Raw genomic sequence first — 7,764 nt, 5'->3', positions numbered from 1 at the left:
GAACAGTCATCTCCAGGACTGATGTACACGGCGACATTGTACTTACGGCAAATAAGAAAGATTTGCAGGGATTGATGGACATTTGTGGTAAAGAGGGAGATAGGTTAGGTTTGAAGTTGAGTAAGGAAAATCGGCAGTCATGATTTTTAATAATAATCAGGGCAGCAAGCATAGGATACAGGAGGTTATGCTGGAGGTAGTGGATAAGTACAAATATCTTGGCATGTGGATAAACAATAGAACTGAGTACCTATTGAAACGTGAAAAATATGTAACGACTAAAACAGGAATGCAGCTGTGAAGAAATATGGGGCACTGTGAAATTGCAATAGGTACAAGGTGGTGAGAGGGATTTGGAAAGGGGTGACACTTCCTAGTCTGACTTTGGGCAATGTGGTCCTGTGCATGAGATCGGCGGTTCGAGCAAGGTTGGATGTTAAGCCACGAGGGGTAGGTAGGCTTGCATTGGGAGCACACGGAAATACACCAAATCGGTGGGCGCAAGGTGACATGGGACGGACATCATTCGAGGGCAGGGAAGCTAGCAACAAGGTAGAATTAAAGCTGTGGGCAAGGGCAGTTTTCAGTTACTTGTACATAAGGAATGTTGACACAAAATGGAGTAAGCGAACCAGAAAATTGTCACGCAAATATTTGGACAACAGTAGGGAAGCGAGCCAAGAAACATTGGTTAAGAGAAAGGTTAAAGAAACAGAGAGGGGTCTGTGGAAAACGGGTGCAGATGAAATCGGCTGTGGGAACATACAGAACTTTCAAGCAGGAAATTGCCAAAGAAAATATCTATGATAATTCTAAGGGAAGCTCTTTGTTGTTTGAAGCCAGGACAGAAGTATTGTGGACTAAGACGTACAGACTCAACTTTGAGGTGACACACACATTATGCAGTGCGTGTGGAGAATAAGAGGAAATGACTGAACACTTGGTACTTTTCTGTAAAGGGCTTCACCCTACAGTTCAAAGCAATGGGGCTGACTTTTTCAAAGCATTGGGGTTAAAAATACAGTTTAAGCAGGTAGAAATAACCAAATTGAGGTTATCTGATTGGTGGCTAAAGTCAAGGCAAGAGTAAAATGTCACGCTCCACTAAGTACAAAATATATTACTAGTCATGGCTAGGTGGCGTGTGCCACTGCTTGATTTAAAGGGTTCAGCTTTATCCATCCATCCATACATCTCCACAGGTGTGTGCTTAGCCAGTGCCTCCTCTATTTTTCTGTGCCTGGGAAATGTAACAGAGAACCAAGGGAACCGGCCATCGGCTCTAGTACGGCTTTTCGCCGCCATGCGCCGCCGCCAGAGTAGGATCATCGTCGCTCATGGAAATGCAGGGTGCGACTGTATTCGCAGCTGTTAAATGGTTGAGCTTTCGACTGTATTCGCATTGTTTCAAGTACAATCAAGACTTTTGTAAACGCGAACCCTGAAGCACTTTTAGAGGCATGTGTCGTTAGCGGCTATTGCTGTTCGATGCGCTCGCGCGTCGTCTGCTGCGCCAATACAAGAGCGCGCGCCAGTTGAAATCCAATGCGTGGAAAAATGTTCTGTCACCGCTATGTTCGCTTACATGAAAGTCGATATTTGGAAGCAGTGCTTGCCACCATATAATGGGAACGCTTGGGCGCTGAAAGAGCCCCGGTGCGTCCTAACGTCTACTCGTGTAGCAGACTGCACGCAAGCCGGGAGTTCATGCACTAAATGGCACGTAATGTCGTGAGACTGCTCTATAGCAAAACGTGATGCCGCGTTTCCTTCTTAAAGTTTTTGAGAATTACATTTGTTGCCACCGCAAGGAAGCCACCGCCGGCGTCAGAAAATGAGGAGCTGTGCCGTGTCATTTAGGAACTCAAAGTAGTTGAATCATGACGGTGCAAAAACAAACAAAAACAGCGCGTTCTGCCGCGCGCTTCCTGCAACACATGAAGCTCTGCAGAACCTGCATGCAGGCATTACTCTGCAAATAGAAAGGTTCATGTTTTCAATATCAATGAGTTACGAGTCATGGCTTATATTGATTTTACCATTTCAATGGTGGAAATAAAAGCATTTATTGCAGAAGGAAACTACCACATGTCATTGAAGCGTATGCCACTCTCACAGTTTGTGTACTTTCAGGAAAGGGGCTTTCTTACAAAATTTTAAACTGCATCATGCCTATCAGTAACATCGAAGGCGTAGTTGCAGAGGAGTGGCCTCAGGAAACGAACCGATATGAGGTTCATGAGCTTAAGCCTGTGCTCGTTGCTGTCATTGCTCTTACACTTTAGCAACTTTGAAGCACAAAGAGCTGGGACAGTATACTCCACTAAGGTAGTCAGTGGCTTGTGCAAGGTCTGGTGCTCCTGCAGGGTACGGTCAGCGAAATCTGTTAAACAGTCCAAGACAAAGAGAAGTTGGTCCGACGGGTAGAGCAGCCCACCTCGATCTTGGCTCCGAGTGAGCTGAAAGTGAGCTGATTGCTCACCGGCTTCGTACACAAAGTAACACAGCTCTCGCAGTCAATATGCTCGCCTACAACCCTTACAATGTAGCCCCCCACATAGGCGTTAGCTGAAATCTGTAGCGATGACAGCTGCTGTGGCAAAATTGTGGTATTAAGTCTCTGCAACGCCAATCTTGCTCTCGAGAGCTGGGGCACTGCTTGCACAGTCGACGTCAGGGGAGGCATTGGAGCTGAAGCAGAAGCTGGTTGTGCAGAGGAAAGTGTATCATGCAGTATGTGTCCTGACATACGTTCTTTGTGGGCAATATTGGAGGCTGCATTAGACACAGCAATCCTGGTCTAGAGTAGTTTTTCGAGACCTGACAGTGCAGCCCGAACATCCAACATGTTGTTGCACCGAGATGACATTCGCAAACATCCTAAGAGCAATTCAATTGGATCGCTGTTGAATTTTCGAGTGAGCACAAAAGAAAACTTCTCTTCTGTCAACAGATATCTGACGCACGCCACTGTCGAATAGGTGGTTAACAGAATTGCTTCATACATTTCAGCTGCAAGGAATTCACGGGCATGTCCAGATCTTTTCTTTAATGTCTCCAAGTACACAGGAAAAGTGACCTCAAGCCATTCAAGCCACGGATCAGCACTGTCGTCAAATTGACTGCCATCCGAAAAATTGTGGCATATGTGCTGTGTCGTGTTGCTGACATCGTGAAGCACAAACCACCGATAAACGTTCTTTATGAACATAATTGTTGGGCCTGCGGCTGAAAATGACAGCGCACAAGTGTATCCAGCCTGATCCTTGAGATGTTCCAAGGCAGCGGTTACACTTGGAGACATGAGCTGGACAGCTCTTGCCACGTTCATCTTTTCTATGTTACTCGGATAAATGTGCTTCCTGTTTAAAAACCGAACAGGCTTTACAGAAAAGCCTTTCTGCAGTTCGAAGAGGTCTTTTATGTGTGAAGCAGAAATCTCACCTTTCAGGCCAAAGTCACGCGATAAAAACTGTGACCTCACATTCTTCAGCACATGGCATGGATCAAAGCTAATGAAAAGAATCCTGCTGCGGTCACAGGGGTGTTCAATCCGGTAGGTAAGCAGGCCATTTCCAAGCAGTTTCATGCAATTCACATTCACTTTATGATTGTCCGTCACAAGGCGAACAATGCTAAACCCACAAGCTTCCACTTTTTGCATTACGAAAACCAGCAACCTGTGGGCTGGGGGCCCGTTAGTCCTTTTGTAAAATAGTAGGCAACTGGAATTCGAAACTTTGTTTTCAGTCAACTGATGACAAAGCACAGGAGCGAATTGGCTAAGACAAGGTCACCGTTTTGCTCTTCCACCCCAATGTCTACTTGCCCAACAAAGCAGTCACGTTGCTTGTTGTATTGCAACTTCTGCTTTACCCTCATCTCGTCAACAATGAGCGAGCAGACCTTTGATTGCGGATTGTCAAAATTTTCGGCTTCACATATCGGCCGAGCTTCCACCAGTTTGTTGAAGCCGGTCTCACCACTTGTAGTTCCAATATAGTTGGTTAGGGTCTTTCGGTCTGGAAGCTTCAAAAGCATCTCTCCTCGAATATGTTCGTAGACTTTCGTTGATAAATGCCTCAGTACCACACAACGTCGAGTAGTTTCTTCAGACCAGGTAGGCCTTTTTTTCTTGTAATTGGTAATTTGGTCCACGAGAAACAATGCTGAAGCCTCTTTCTCTGCTGCTCTTTCTCTAATGTAGGAAATGTCCGCAGTCAAAAAATCCTCCTGCAGTTTCTTGAGCTTCTCTTTGTACTTGTCAATGGTCTGATCTAGTCTCAGTATCTGGCTCCTCAGATCTCTTCCTTTTCTCTTCCGTTTGGCCTTTTCGGTAGTGAGCAAAGCAGAGGCTGAATTGCTGTCAACCTGGACACTTTTGTTGCATGAGGCAGCCTGGTCAGCCCTGTGCACGCATTCATTCTGGTGCTGCACACAATGATTGTCTCTTGTTTCGCAGATAGCGCTTGTAGTGTCCATCGGCTCCGATTCTTCGGCTTCAGGACTTGATGTTGCCAGCATTGCACATGGCACCGGTCGCGAGGCAGCGGTCGCGAGGCAGCGGTCGCGAGGCAGCGTGGCTACTAGTGCAATTATTCGTTGATTGTTCATTCGCAGCACGGTCACGTTTAGTGATACTTGCCATGCTTTGTTTAATTGTTGCCTTCGGCTGCAAACGTGAAGGGTAGTTTGCAAAGACTGACAGAACTGCATCCTTCTTGAGCCGCCGTTTTTTTTCCTTCTATAACGTCTTCTTTTTCTGAAATGGCGGCTGCATACTTTAGTGTAGTTTGAAGCTGTATTAGGTGACCAATTACACCACCTAATTACTGCAAGCCACCTGTCTCGTATGCCAGCGGTAGCCGATATTTCGTGGAATGACAGCCCGACAATCTTTCCGTTCGATTTGCACAATGGTACACAACAGTAAGATATACTGAAGCATGCGGAACACGTGCTTGCAAAATCCTGAAAGAAGAACAATACGAATTCAAAGTTTCACACTGTTAGCGCAGCTGGACAGGCAGCATGTGCAACACGTGCGTGTAAAAGCCTGAGAAAAAAGAAACGAATACTATGAAATACGAATGCAAGTTTCGTACTGTCAGCGTGGCCGGACAGACTACATGCGGAATCATCATCATCATCAGCCTGGTTACGCCCAACGCAGGGCAAAGGCCTCTCCCATACTTCTCCAATTACCCCGGTCATGTACTAATTGTGGCCAAGTTGTCCCTGCAAACTTCTTTATCTCATCCGCCCGCCTAACTTTCTGCTGCCCCCTGCTACACTTCCCTTCACTTGGAATCCAGTCGGTAACCCTTAATGACCATCGGTTATCTTCCCTCCTCATTACATGTCCTGCCCATGCCCATTTCTTTTTCTTGCTTTAACTAAGATGTCATTAACTCGCGTTTGTTCCCTCACCCAATCTGCTCTTTTCTTATCCCTTAACGTTACACTTAACGTTAACATTACAATGAAGTAGGCGGAATACGTACCTGCAAAAGCCTGAGAAAAATCGGAATGCAATCAAATGCGGATGCAAAGACGAATTCATCAGCTTCGTACTGTGCGCAGCCGGTTAGCGCCAGCTTACCGGACGGACGGACGGACGGACGGATATTTCTACCTGTTCAAAGTCTATTTTACTTTCACTGTCTTTAAAACCCAAAACTTTGAATAGTTCTCCCTTACATTCAACTGCAGGGTGAAGTTGTTTACAAGCAACTATCAGGTGTTCAGCCATTTCCTCCTTTCCACACGCCCCGCACAAGTCTATCTCCTGGTATCTGGCTCGGTACGTTTTAGTCCGCAGTACACCTGTCCTGGCCTCAAACAACAGTGAGCTTCCCTTAGAGTTATCGTAAATATTTTCTTTGGCTATTTCTTGCTTCAACGTCCTGTATGTCTGTAATGCTGATTTGGTTTGCATCTCTGTTTTCCACATACCCCTCTCTGTCTCCTTAACCTTTTTCTTGACGGATGATTCCTTGCCTGTCCCCCCACTGCTGTCCAAGTATTTGCTTGTCAATTTTCTAGTTCACTTCCTCCACCTTGTGTCAACATCCCTCGTGTATAAGTAACTGAAAACCTTCCTAGCTCACCGCATTTCTCCCATTTTTCTCATTCGCTGTTCAAATGCTACCTTGCTACTAGCCTCTCTGCCATCGAAAGAAGACCATCGCAGATCCCCCTGTACCCCAAGATTTGGTGTGCTCCCAGAGTGAGCCTACCCACACCACGTTGCCTCGTTTCCAACTGTGCCCAGGTCTCTCATACATAGAACTGCATTGGCAAAAGTCAGGCCCAGAACCACTACCCCCTTCCATATCCCTCGTACTACCTCGTACCTATTGTATTTCCACAGTGCGCTACTGTTCATAATTGCTGCACTTCTGTTACCTTTAGTTGTTACATGTTTTTCGTACTCTGTGAGATACTCAATGCCATTATTTATCCACACCCCAAGATACTTGTCCTTATCGACTATCTCCTGCGTGGCCTCGTGTATCTTATGCTCGCCGCAAATGTTATCTTTAAAAATCATAACTGCTGATTTTTCTTTGCTAAACTTCAAGCCTAATCTGTCTCCTTCTGTACCACATATGTCCATCAATCCCTGCAGATCTTCTATATTGTCAGCCATTAATACAATATCATCCGCATACATCAGTCCTGGTAATGACTGTTCAATCAATTTTCCTTGTTTGAAAAATGATAGGTTGAAGCCGAGTCCGCTTTGCTGTATTGTATAACTGTATAATCACCAGGTTACATTTATAGATACCTTTCAAGAAATTGGTTGTTCCATCTTGCACTCCAAAAGTTTCCAGAATGCCCCACAAGCCCTCTTGAAATACACTGTCATAGGCTCCCTTGATATATATATAAAAAAAAAAGCCAGCCATAGGGGTCTGTGTTCCTTTTCAGCTACTTCAATGCACTGTGTTAGTGAGAACAGATTGTCTTCTAGCCTCCTTCTTCCGGAATCCATTTTGTAGCTCTCCAAGCACCCCCTCATTATCTACCCATGCCTGCAGTCTGTCCTTTATAATCTGCATAACCACCCTGTAAACCACTCACGTCACTGTTAGAGGCCGGTAGTTATTTATGTCAGCTTTGTCCCCCTTTCCCTTATATATCATTCTCATCCTACTTAACCTCCATTCGTCAAGTACTTTACCATCCATTAGAATTTTGCTCACCACCTCCCTTAATGCTTCCTTAGATTCCAGGCCCAATTTCTTTATTAACATAATTGGAATACCATCCGGGCCTGCCGATGTCTGCTTGGTACCCTCTTCTCGGCCCTTTCCCACTCTCTTTGTCCTAGCGAAAGCAGTGGATTGACTGGGCTATCCCTCTCCGACATACTGCATGTACCATTTCTCTGTTCTGTAAATTTTTCCCTCATCATGGTTCCTATATGCTCCTCTCCTTCTTACCGAGTACCTTGAGTTGTTACTATATACCTCTGCTCTAGGCTTGTCCTATTACCGAAGGAGTTCAGATGTTGCCAGAATTCCCTAGCTGCCTGTTTATCTTTTTTATTGCTTACTTCTGACAGCCATTGGGACCCTTTTGTCTTGATTTTCTCGTTGATCGAATAGGATGCTTCCCTTCTGCATTTTTTTTTTTAATTTACCCATTTCCTCTCTACTTCTGCTTCAGGTTTTCCCTTACTTTTGGAATACCTGTGTTCCCTGGAGGCTTCCTGACATTGCTTTATGGCCTTCTTAACCTCTTCATCCTACCAGC

The 7,764-nt window shown here is 45.3% G+C and overlaps 2 pseudogenes; both read right to left on the bottom strand.

Annotated features, from left to right (window-relative positions):
- Positions 1–2,081: 2,081 nt before the first annotated feature.
- On the bottom strand, positions 2,082–4,524 carry LOC142559854 (uncharacterized; annotated as a pseudogene).
- A 485-nt stretch (positions 4,525–5,009) lies between these two features.
- On the bottom strand, positions 5,010–6,652 carry LOC142559853 (uncharacterized; annotated as a pseudogene).
- Positions 6,653–7,764: the final 1,112 nt, after the last annotated feature.

Source organism: Dermacentor variabilis, chromosome 10, assembly GCF_050947875.1.
Source record: "Dermacentor variabilis isolate Ectoservices chromosome 10, ASM5094787v1, whole genome shotgun sequence".
Lineage (NCBI taxonomy): Eukaryota > Metazoa > Arthropoda > Arachnida > Ixodida > Ixodidae > Dermacentor > Dermacentor variabilis.
This window is presented reverse-complemented; position numbering and strand designations above follow the sequence as displayed.